The sequence below is a fragment of the Kogia breviceps genome, chromosome 1 (assembly GCF_026419965.1).
Source record: "Kogia breviceps isolate mKogBre1 chromosome 1, mKogBre1 haplotype 1, whole genome shotgun sequence".
NCBI lineage: Eukaryota > Metazoa > Chordata > Mammalia > Artiodactyla > Physeteridae > Kogia > Kogia breviceps.
In genome coordinates, this window is record NC_081310.1 from 118,255,030 (window position 1) to 118,267,054 (window position 12,025).

The window sequence follows — 12,025 nt, forward strand, 5'->3', positions numbered from 1 at the left end:
ATAGAAGATAATCTGAAAAAAATATATAACCGAATCACTTTGCTGTACACCTGAAAACTAACAAAATATTGTAAATCAACTACACTTCAATTTAAAAAAATCTTATCACCCAATGAGGGACAGAGACATTCATCTAACTTTGGGTGTGACACCCTGAGAAGCACACAGTGTCATTATTCTGGCTGGAAATGGATAATTTGAACCTAGTAATGAAGAAACATGAGATAAATATAAATGACAAACCTAAAATGAGGAGCATTGTATTATTTTAAAGAAGGATTCTGTATTCTTCAAAAATATCAGGGCTTCCCTGGTGGCGCAGTGGTTGAGAGTCCGCCTGCTGATGCAGGGAACACAGGTTCGTGCCCCGGTCCGGGAGGATCCCACATGCCGCGGAGCGGCTGGGCCCGTGAGCCATGGCCGCTGAGCCCGCGCGTCCGGAGCCTGTGCTCCGCAACGGGAGAGGCCACAGCAGTGAGAGGCCCGCGTACCACAAAAAAAAAAAAAAAATCAAAGACAAAGAAAGGCTAAGGATCTCTTTCAGATTAACAGAGACTAAAGAGACTGACAATTAAGTGGAATATTTCATTCTAAACTGGATCTTGTACTGGAAGAGGAAAAGATGGTAAGAAAGACATTATTGGATTGACAAATTTGTAATACAGATGGTAGATGAGATAAAAGTATTTTATCAATGTTAAGTTTCCCGGAATTAATAATTGTATGTATTGTGTCTGTAAAAGAATGTATTTATTCTTAGGACATTCAAATATTAAGGGATAAAGAGGCATGACATATGCGATTTACTTGCAAATGGTCAGATAAAAACGTGTGTGTAATCTATTTGGCTGAGAATGCAAATGTTAAAGCAACAGGGTCAAAACGTTAATAAGTAAATCTGAGTAAAGGGTATATGGGTGCTCCTTTTACTATTCTTGCAACTTTTCTATGAGTGTGAAATCATTTCCAAATAAAAAGTTTCCTGGAGTCTAGATTTGAAAAATCAGTGAGGATTCTCTCTTGTTGATTCAAAGGATTTGCCCACCTTCTGCCTCCTATTCTTTACTTCAGACCTTCACTCTCATCTGGCTTTCCCAGTTTTAGAACTGTTGGCTTCTACTTGAATTCTCTTTTTCTTCTGGGTCCCTTGGATTTACTACTTGTTTGGATAGTTTGCCTAGCTTTTGGACTCAATTTCTCTCAAGACACAGCCTTTTGGTCAGCTTCTCCTACTTGGCCTTAAACACTGCAGCTCCTGAGTGACTTCCAGTCTACAACACTGAATCTAGGCCCTAGAGGGATATCACACCCTAGATGACACATCAATGCTTCCAAATGGCAACAGCTCCATCTCCCTCTCCAGCTGCCCCGACTTTGGGAGGAAATAGTTCACGTATCTTCTCCCTTCTCTCCATGTTCCCTGCCTGATCAAACCCTCATCACAGTTTGCTAATTAGACTCTCTTTGTCCAGTCTTTGCCCACTCCAGCCTGCCATCCTCCTCACTGCTACCAGTTCTCTCTTTAAAGCACAGATTCCTTCATATTACCTGTCTGACTAAACCTCCACTAGCTCTGCATTGCCTTTCAAAATCTGACTCGGCCTGCCTTATTGTTTCCATATTCTGCCACTTCTCTGCTGAACTGTATGCTCCTTCAGGGCAAAGACCATTCCCTTTTCTTCTTTGTTATGTTTAATTCTAACACAGTACCTGGCACATAGAAGATACTCAATAGATACCTGCTGAATTGAAAAATGAACTCTAGTTACACTAAACTCTGAAACTTCTTTGAGCATACCATGTTTAAACATCACCTTCTCCGAAGATCTTCCCTGACTCTGTCATTCAAATCTTAGATATATGTCCCCATGCATTTTTTTTCCTCACTAGACTGTACTGTAAGCTTTCTGAGGGAAAAGATCATGACTTATTCATCTTGCACCTGATTCAGTGTGTAGGAGAGTGTCTGGCATCAAGCAGGCAGAGTTTGTTGGATGGATATATGAATACTAGAGAGAGGAAAATACTAGATTTTAAGAAGGTCTCAATGTAGTGAGACAGACTGAGGAAATGACCAAAGAACAATGAAAATAGAGATCAACAAGTATAAATAAATAAGGTACAAGAAGTAGTCAAATGATGATGCAGAACTGAATAACCAGAATCAAGTGGGAATCAAAGAGGAAAGTCTTCCTAAAGGCAAATTTTGAGATGTGTTTGAAAAGAGGAAAGGGACATAATGTGGGGAGAGTAGGAGCTTAGAGGCCTGTCATGAAGTTGGGTTGAACCAAGGCATGGTAAGCAATTAATGTTTTGGAAGCCTGCTTTTCAAGCAGGATCTGTTCTATCCCAGAGCTCAAGTTCTGCCTTTTTCCTGGCTCCCCAAGCAGGCATGTTCACCAACTCTCCATGTCTTGAGGTTTCCCAGGTCAGTCCATTTGTAGGTCTTTATGTTCTCTTAAGTTTCTGTGAAAATAAGCAAACAAACCTGCCCTGTGGGATTGAACACTCTTGCTAACCCTGGTCTTCTAGGGAAATAAAGTTCCCTGTTCCCAATAAAACAGAATTGCTCCCAGGGCTGTTAAGCCAGGAGAGAAACCCAAAGGTAGCATAACCACTTGAGCACATCTTCACAAAAATTATCTCTTCCATCCAAAGAGTTCAAGGATGTATAATGAATGACATCTGAGAAATATAACCTGATAGCAGAATCTTGTCTTAGCCACATCTGCCCTCTCCTTAAAGTGTATATGAAAATAAATACCCATGGTGCTGTACAGCCACTTTCTAGGGCTCAGATCCTTGCCGCCTCCAGCACTTGTGGGATGGAAAAAATATACTACCGTCTCCCTACAAATGTCCCACACTTTAGGAATCAGAGCATTTTACACAGCAAGAGGTATATCTGAAGTTTTCCAGAATGTCTTGGCCCAGGGAGATGGCAAGTGTCTTTCTATTAGGATAACCTAGTTTTCACGCAGTGTTTATTTTTCCAGAATGTTGTGTGCCCAACGCATTCCGTTTCCTGAATACCCGGTTTTGCTATCTCCTGGTAGAGAAGAGAAAATTATGGTAGTATTAGTCCACTGCAGGTTTTGAGGGGATTGGGTTCAGAGCACAGCTATTCTTTCTCACCTCCTAATGCAAACCCAGGTTCCCAAGGAGGCAATGGAAGAGCCCGCTCAGGGGCTCCTAATGCGTGTGGAGGCTTACGGATCCTATACACCACTGTCACGCAGCTAGAACGTCCCTATATGGCAACGATACATTAAAGCCTAAGCGGAGGTAATTCCTCACCAGCAGGGGGCTTCCTCGGTAGGCACTCCCTCCCCGCGCGCTGTCCAATCTCTGGGGGTGTCACACTAGGCGGTGGTGATGTCACACTGGCGGGGATGACATTTTAAAGCTGGACCGCCACACCGCCACCAAGCACCTTTAAGTCACCGCGGAGTCGGCCGTGAGGAAGGGGCGGGGAGCCGATCCCCGCACTCGATCCACGCTGGCTCCCCACGGAGGCCCACCCACTCCCACCCCCCCTCCCTCTCCCCCTCCCCCTCCCCCTCCCACCAGTATTATGAAGTCATCCTAACCCGCCCGCTCTCCGACACTTCCGCCTCAGTAGGTGTCATGGCGCGAGGCTGGGGACTAGTTCCCGCGAGGGGGGGCTGGCTGGATGGGGGCGGCCGCTCGGCGCTCAGCTCGTCGAGTCTGGCGACAACGGCGGCTGCGGAGCCAGGGGCCCGGCGGTGGCCCCGGACGGCAGCTGGAGGCTGAGGCGGGAGCGCGCGGTGCTGAGGCGGCGGCGGCGGCGGCGAGAGGCCGGGCGGCGGAGCAGGGGGGAGGCTGAGGGGGCTCCCCCCGTGGGACGGGCGCGGGGACGGCTCCGGGGGGCGGGGGCCGGGGCCCGGGCCGGCTCGCGCGGGGGGTATGATGACCCGGCGGCGGGGCCCCGGATCTCGTCTCCTCCGCCGCCTCCTCACTGCAGCCCCAGCTCGCGGCTGAGAACCAGACACACCGGCGGTGAGTCGAGGCGGGGGGGCAGTGGCCTTGGCAGGGAGCGACCTCCCATCGGCTTCCCGCGGCGGGGCCGGGCCGGCCACGGGCTCTCCGGGGCGCCTGGCCTGCGGGGGGCGCCTCCCTTAGCGGCCCCCACCCGGGACCCGGCGCCGAGCCCTGCGCCCCGGCCGGTGACGGCCGCGGAGGGGATAGCGTTCCCAGGAAAGTGGGGAGGCTGCGGGCTTGTTTTCGGGGCAACTCTCCCGTGTCCTGCCACTTCTCGCCTGGGCGTGTTGTTGTCCTCAGATGACAGGGGGCCGCCTGGCGTCTTCTCACCCGGCCGGTTTTTCTCGGCTGTCGTGGCCGGTTCCCAGTGTGTGGCTTGTGCGTGTGAATTTCACAGCTCTGCTTACCGCCGTGGTTTGGGGTTATTTGTGCTGTTGGGGACCAGGAAGCGGTGTCTGGAACGGACGGCCGCGGAGAGGTGGGTGTGGGAGCCCTCCTATCCTTTCCACTGCTGTTATTTAATCGTTAGGTTGGTAAATTGTAATGATGGTGGAGACTGCGTGGGACCGGCCAACTTAATGTATATCTGTGCAAGGCAGATCTAGATGTCTGGCTCAAAGGGAAACTTTTGCTGTCTTACGCCACTTTCCCAAAGCTTTCGTTTAAAAAAAAAGGGAGGAGGGCGGGGAAACAACCAAAACTCTTGGTAAGGCCCCCCGCTGTTCACAGGTCTGTGAGAAAGAGGCCGTTTTTTGTGCCTAGCAACCAAGACCTGGGGCTCGGTCTCCAAGAGGGCTGGTCTAATCTCCAATTTGTTGTGGTGACAAACCGTGAGCTCTGGCCTGTATTTACGGTCGGCGCGCTTTCTTTCCTGTTTAGGTGGGGGAAGGGAGGAGGGTCTAGAGAAGAGAAAAAAAACCCACCCCAAGCTCCAGTGTCTTTCCTCCGCTTAACCCCCTGACTCAGTTGTAGATACTCTTTGAGGCAGCCCTAGATGCTTTTTCTTAGTGACACTTTGGGAATTTTCAGTCATTGCATCAAAATATTTCAGCTATAGACTCTTCTGCCCAATCTTTCCTTTATCTTATTTGTTTCCTGGTAACTGATGAAAACAGCAGCATGGCTTCCTTCTGATGAAGTGGGGTTAAATTAAGTGGCTGATGCCCTCAGCAGAACCTACAATTTTGCTCTTGTTTGTTTAAAGCTATTTTTGATTCCTGGTCTGTAGTGGGTTCTTTTTTTTTTTAAAGATTATAGAGAATGCAAATCTTTACCAGCTCTTTTTCATATGTAGGTCTAAAGCTTTCTGTAAAACATCTAAAAATCTACCAACAAGTCATATAATAGTTGTGAATTCAGCAGGTGATTTTGGAGATACCTGTAATCATCTCAGGGTTCTGTGTTATAAAATTGGTACGATGGTATGATGAAAGATATCGTTGACTTTAAGACACTGCAGTTTCCAGGCTTGAAGGATATTTTGGTAAAGTACTTGTGGCTGGAACTGGAGGCAGCCACGCCAGTAAAACATCTTACCAGTAAAATGGTGAATGAGATGTTGTAAACACACTGAGTCTGATTAGTAAGTAGGACTTTTGCTGGCGATATCTTCATGAATAGTTTATCCTATCTTTGGACATTGTAGTTTTATGGATTGCAGAGCAAGTTGATTGGTAACTTGATATTGAAAACCAAGTCAGAACTCTCTCCTAAAAGAAAAAAAGATAATCTCAACATTCACAATTCTCTGGAAAATAGACTTCTTTTATTCTCTGGTTTTGTTTTCATAAGTGCAGCTTAGTCAGTGGTTGTGTTGGTAGAAATCAGTAAGTCAAACCTGCCTTATAAACTTCTTACAGTTGGAACTTGTGCAGCTCGTTGTTAGTTATATATCGTAACTGGTTCTTTTGTAATTTGAAGTAATTTTGCAAACATGAACTTCCTGATTGGCCCTTTTATTTTCATTTTCATGACTATATAAAGCGATCCATTTTTTTAAAAGTTACAGTTACTGATTTTTCCCCAGTTTCTTGCCTTAAATTTTATGCCATTCTGAACACAAGTCATCAAAATGATTTTTCTCTCAAGTACCACTTCAACAATCACTGATTTGCTTTTTGCTTCCTTTTTTGTTTTTTATTTTTTGTTCCTAATCTCCCATCTCCCTAAATGACTTAGTATTTTTGTAGAGCATAATTTGGCACTTAAAAAATTTTTACATCCTGTTTTTATATTTTTCTTTTTTATGTGTCACATCACCTAAGCAACATTTTAAGTCTTTGAAGATAGGGAAACTTAGGTGTATTTCTTTTGGGTTCTTTAAGAGCGCCTTGTACAGTGCTTTCCCACCATACTAAATGAAAAAGAAACAGAAAACCTGAATTCTTTGCCGGCATTACTACTCATTAGCTCTGTGTAAAACTTGTTTGGCTTTCTTGGGTCTACTTTTTCTCATCTTGGAATTACAGGGTTTTAGAAAGTCTTTTAAGGTCCATTTTAGCGTTAAGAATCCCTGTACTTTTTTTGCCAGTGTCTTCTGCTCCAATCAAATGCATTACTCTAAATGGTTTTTCATTTTTCCATATCCCCTGGCATACTGGCAAGTTATCTCATTCATCTAAGACCTCCTTCTACCTTCCATGTGCCAAACTGTCATTACCTTAGTTGAGTCCTGTTTTCCTTAGGCCTTTTCTGGCTGATCTAAACAGGGTCCTGTCTTAGTGTTTATGTTTCATATTGATTTGCTAATTTGTCATTTTTGTTAATTTGTCATTTTTCTTATGATAGAAACTCCAAGGTATAGTTTTTTTTATTCTAAACTTTATAGACCTTATAGACTGTCCTGTGCACATACTAAGATAGTGCCATTTTACCAAATTCAAAAAATACTTTTGTTCTGTTGCTTATAGATTTTTCATTCCAAATAAATCTAAGAGAGCAATTGAAATTTAGGAAAAAATATCCTGCCTAGAAGGAAAACACCACTCAGCCAGTTTACCAAAATATTACAAAATTGGTTTAAATGGCTGTAAATTATATAGAATTGTAGAGTTCCTTCTTTGTCAGCTACCACCACCTATTCCACACTCTATTTTTGCATACTAGTTGAGGAACTGGCTCTTTGAAGGAAATGCTACAGGAAAGGGGGTGGGGAACTTTGATTCAAATGCTGTCCTCAGAGTTTCAAGCTTATTTTTTCCTTCTGTATCACTATACTTAGAGTAAGTATTCTATTGTAGACAACAGACTATAATTTCTATCTCATGTGAGTATTTCTCTAATTTAGTCAGAATGACTTCTGAGATCTCCTTACATTTATATATGGAGCAGTAATGTGATCTCTTTATAGTCATTTATTCTAGCAAACATTTGACACACGCTGTATGCCAGCCATTGTGGTTGATGCCGATGATACAAAAGAAGATACCTACTCTGCTGTTGGAAATTGCCCTCATGGAACTTGCAGTTTAGAAGAGAAGTTAGCTTTTAAATAAGTAGTTACAAATAGTCATACTTAGAATAAAAATCCAGAGTGACCGCAAGTCAGTATGTATTCTGGCCCTTGTCTGCCTTTTTGGGTTCTGCTTCTACTATTTTTTCCCTTGTTCCATTCCATCCATTCTGGTCTCTTCTTCAGATAGGCCAAGAATGTATCTTGGCACTAACTGTTCTTTCACTGGGATGGCTTCTTCTTGTCAATTAGATCTCAGCTTTAAGTGCCACCATCCTACAGTGCCTTCCCTGACCACCAAAGAGTATCTCTCTCCCTCCCACCATCTCTATCATGTCATTGTGTTTGTTTTCATCATAACATTTATCATCACTAGCTGCCATTTTCTTGGGGAAGAGGTGTTTATCTCCCCAGTAGAAAGTAAACTCCAGGAGATAAGGGATCTTATCCATCTGCAACCATTATCCCTGGGATCTAGAACAGTGCCAGCAGACATACTAGATGCTCAAAATACGTTTGTTCAATGAATAAATGAAATAAATAAGTACAGGTGTGGTAAGTGCTACTACTTCTGTAGTAGAGGATGCTGTGGGAGCCTTTATCAGGAAATCTAACCTAGTGGTCTGGAGAAGGCTTTCCTGAATGTATTTGTCAGCGTAGGGCTGACTAAACAATCTTGCTGAAGGAAAATTGTTTTTCTCTCATGTAACAGCCTAAAGTAAATGTTCCAGGTTGAAGTGAGCATTCCTGCTGGGCAGGTTGCTCTGCTCTACATGATCATCCAGGTACCCATGTTCTTTCCATCTTGCTGCTCTGCCAACCCTTGAGTGTTGTCTCAGGGCAGAAACTGGATCTCCATGGGTTCCTCCTGGTGGAAAGGGAATGGAACACTAAAGGCTCATACATCACTTTTTATTGGAGGGAGGGACTGGTAAATGTAGTCTAGCCTTGTGCCTGGGATGAAGGAGAAAGTAGATTGTGGTCCAGACCAACAGCCTATGCCACATTGAAAAAGTGGCTAAAAGGATAAGTAGTAGTTAAAAGAAGAGAAGACAGGGTAAAATGAAGTTCAGAGAGAGAATGTTATGTATGAAGGAACTGGGGCAGGAGAAACATTTCGAATTACTGGAAAAGAGAGTGCCTGGGGGAAAGAGTCAGTGAAACGAGGCTACAAAAATAATCAGGGTCTAGATCTTATAAAGCCTGACAATCCAAATTAGAGATTTTGGACTTTATCCTAAAGTTTTTATTTTATTTTGTTATTTGATTTATTTATTTATTTATTTATGTCTGTGTCGGGTCTTCGTTGCTGCACGCGGGCTTTCTCTAGTTGCGGCGAGCGAGGGCTACTCTTTGTTGTGGTGCATGGGCTTCTCATCATGGTGGCTTCTCCTTGTTGTGGAGCATGGGCTCTAGGTGTGCGGGCTTCAGTAGTTGTGGCTCGTGGGCTCTAGAGCGCAGGCTCAGTAGTTGTGGTGCAGGGGCTTAGTTGCTCTGTAGAATGTGAGATCTTCCTGGACCAGGGCTTGAACCCGTGTCCCCTGCATCGGTAGGCGGATTCTTAACCACTGTGCCACCAGGGAAGTCCCTATCCTAAAGTTTTAAATGAGGAATAGATATGCATTTTTAAAAGCTTCAGTTGTAAGGTAAAGAATGAATTGAGAAGGGACCTTAAAAAGAGGGCTAGAGAGTACCATTTGGGGAAGGTTAGGCTGTTGAACTAAGGAGTGCAGGATTGTGCAGTAGGTGGGAGATATTTGGTGTTCCAGTGAAAGAGTTTTCTTCCCAATCTTATCTTTTTCCAGAATGTGTATTCTTATTTACCCACTTTAATGATATGAATACTCTGTATATCAGTGTGCTGGAGAATATGTACATCTGTGTACATGTCAGCTGAGGACAAGTGCTAGAGGAAGAAATCAATATGCAGTACTGCTGGTAGGTTATTTAGATCACCAATTGTTAAATTGTATCAAAAAGACAAAGATGACTCCAAGCAAAAGCATTAGGAATTTATTATTGGTATGTCCAGGAAAAGGTGGAAGTTAGTCAAGACTAAGGGCAAAACACTGATAAATGATTACCTCCATTGTCATACTCAACTATTTCATTCATAGTTATAATATTTGAATTCTTTATGGTAAGATTATCTAACTGTAGTGCCCAGAGGGTGGGGCACCCAGTAAATGTTATTAAATAGATGTGCCCATGGCAGGGAGTGGGGAAGCTGTTAATCTGACTGTTTTTGAAAGCCCTGGAGTCTAGCAAGACTCAATTCTCTTTTTAGCAATATGTACAAGTACCAGTAGCCTTTTGCCTTTTGTTCTAGTTTGGGATTAATGCAGTGGGAAAGTTTCTCATTATATTTAGACGGTTAAATCCTTGGAAAGTCAGGTTTGAAATGAGAAGACTAGTTTATGGCTAGAGTCAAGGGGGGAAACATTTTCAGGAAGTTAGCTTTTAATTTATTGGGAGCTGTTCTCATGTGAATGGAAAATAGTGTAATGTGCTTAACGGAGTGTGATACATTGTAAATTTCCCACAGATGTTAATTCGATTCCATGGTTTTGTTTGGGAAGTCTCAGCCTAGGGAGAAAACTGCCTCTCACCCCCCCACCCCACCCCCTGCAAAAAAAAAAAATTTTTGTGGGACATAGTATCTTTATTTCGTGTTTAGAAATGGCTGTTTTTAGCTGAATTTCAGTGTTATATAAATAAGAGTATAGATTTTTCTAGGCAATTTTGATTCTGTATTTTCTTCTCACCAAGTGCTTGTTGAGGTCAGGCTGAGTCTCAGCCACACTGTAAGAGTCCTGGTGGCATGACATTGACTTCAGTACCATACACCCTTGCTGGGGGGAAGGCCAGTGAAATTCTGGGTTGTTATTTCCCTATGGGTGGACTTAAGTTTGTCTTACTGAGTAAGAATTATTGTATTTATTTATATACTTAAACTTTTGGAGCAATTTCCTAGAACTTGTGCTTTTTGCAGTGCTCATTGTGAATTTGAAGCCATCAGTATCTGTTATTTTGTTCACTGGGTGAAAGGTTGTCATTAACATTCCTCTGGTAAACAGAATACTTTTGAAAAGTGTCCAGTTATGATCATCATACTTTTAAAACCTTGGAGTTACATTTCATGAATTCTTTTCAGTATTATTACTTTAAGCCCCCATATTCCTATACATAGCTACAAATTGCAAATTTTGTATAGTATTCAAATTTTTTACTAAATACTTTTAGGTACATGAAAGTTGTGCTTATGTATTTTGATAGATTGTTAAAAGTAGTAACTCAACAAATATACGATGGAAAACAAATTTCAAAAATTTGCTTCCTTTTCGTTGTTCAGAAATTGGTTTGATATTATGACAAGAAATATTTTTGCATATATTGATAGGTAAATTTTGTAAAGGCACTACTTGATTTCAGTTTTTCTCTTATTATAATTTGGTATTATGTCAGTGATATAAGGTAGAATAAGATGATTTGTAAATCTGTAACCTAGGAGTTAAATTGCAATAACATTCTTTTTTTAAAAAAATATTTATTTATTTATTTTGGTTGTTCCAGGTCTTAGTTGCGGCTCCAGAGCTCCTTAGTTGTGGCACGTGGGCTCCTTAGTTGTGGCATGCATGTGGGATCCAGTTCCCTGACCAGGGATTGAACCCCGGGCCCCCTGCATTGGGAGCGCTTAGTCTTATCCACTGCGCCACCAGGGAAGTCCCGCAATAACATTCTTTTAATTTATACTTTTTTTCTCTTCAAGGTTCATATAAATTATAGAAACTCTTGTTTAAAGTAAATCCAGGCAGCATTTTAGAAATTGAAGGTTGAGGGTTTGTTCTTCCAGCTGTCTGGTCCAGTGCACATGGTTTTTAGCTGCATTCAAGCACAAAGAAATGTATACTTTGTTTTTTTATGTTCTGTAACATCCCTTGTCATGTTTCCTTCCTTTCTAGCTGTGTGTGTTTATTCTTTCATGACTAATTACACTGTGTGTACTAGAGTGGAGACTTCCCTCATATCTCAAGGACTGCACAGATAAAAGAGAGGGACGTCAAAAAACCAAAACAAAAGAAGCATTTGAGAATCCTGCAGTTTAACAGGAGTAGTAGGGAGTAGAAATGAAGTTGGTAGGCAGTGGTCAAATCACCCAGCAAATACTGAGTGTCTGTATATTGTCAGAGTCTGTGGTAGGTTCTGGTGATATAAGCAAAAGAACAAGACAGATATGGTACCTGCTCTCATGGAACTTTTACAGTATCCGGGAATGTAACATTAAATAAATAATGTTATAAGGTAGGTACAGGGTGTTGTGGGAATGCAGTGGTGGTGGTGATTGTGGGGAGTGTGTGTGTGTGTGGTGTGTGAGAGTGAGTGTGTGAATGTGAGAGAGAATAAACAGTTTTCCTAGCAGAAAGTCTCCAACATAGAGGGCCTCCCAAGAACTGAAAGAAGGGGCAGTATGGTTGGAGTGGTGGAGGAATCGAGGTGGGGAGATTTTGGAAGACAGCAACCAGATTTTGGGGGAGCTTTTTTTTTTGCGGTACGCGGGCCTCTCACTATTGT

The 12,025-nt window shown here is 42.8% G+C and overlaps 1 protein-coding gene across 4 annotated transcripts in view; it reads left to right on the plus strand.

Moving 5' to 3' along the window:
- The first annotated feature begins 3,395 nt into the window (after positions 1-3,395).
- Positions 3,396-12,025, plus strand: part of HIPK1 (homeodomain interacting protein kinase 1) — a 50,690-nt gene continuing 42,060 nt past the window's right edge. For 2 of the 4 annotated variants that reach the window (XM_067042220.1, XM_067042231.1), the window contains exon 1: positions 3,938-4,020. The gene's annotated coding sequence lies outside the window, so the exon portion shown is untranslated. Of the gene's footprint in view, positions 3,619-3,878; positions 4,021-12,025 lie in introns of those variants that run through there. The other 2 variants (XM_067042213.1, XM_059061057.2) reach the window with 2 other exon arrangements.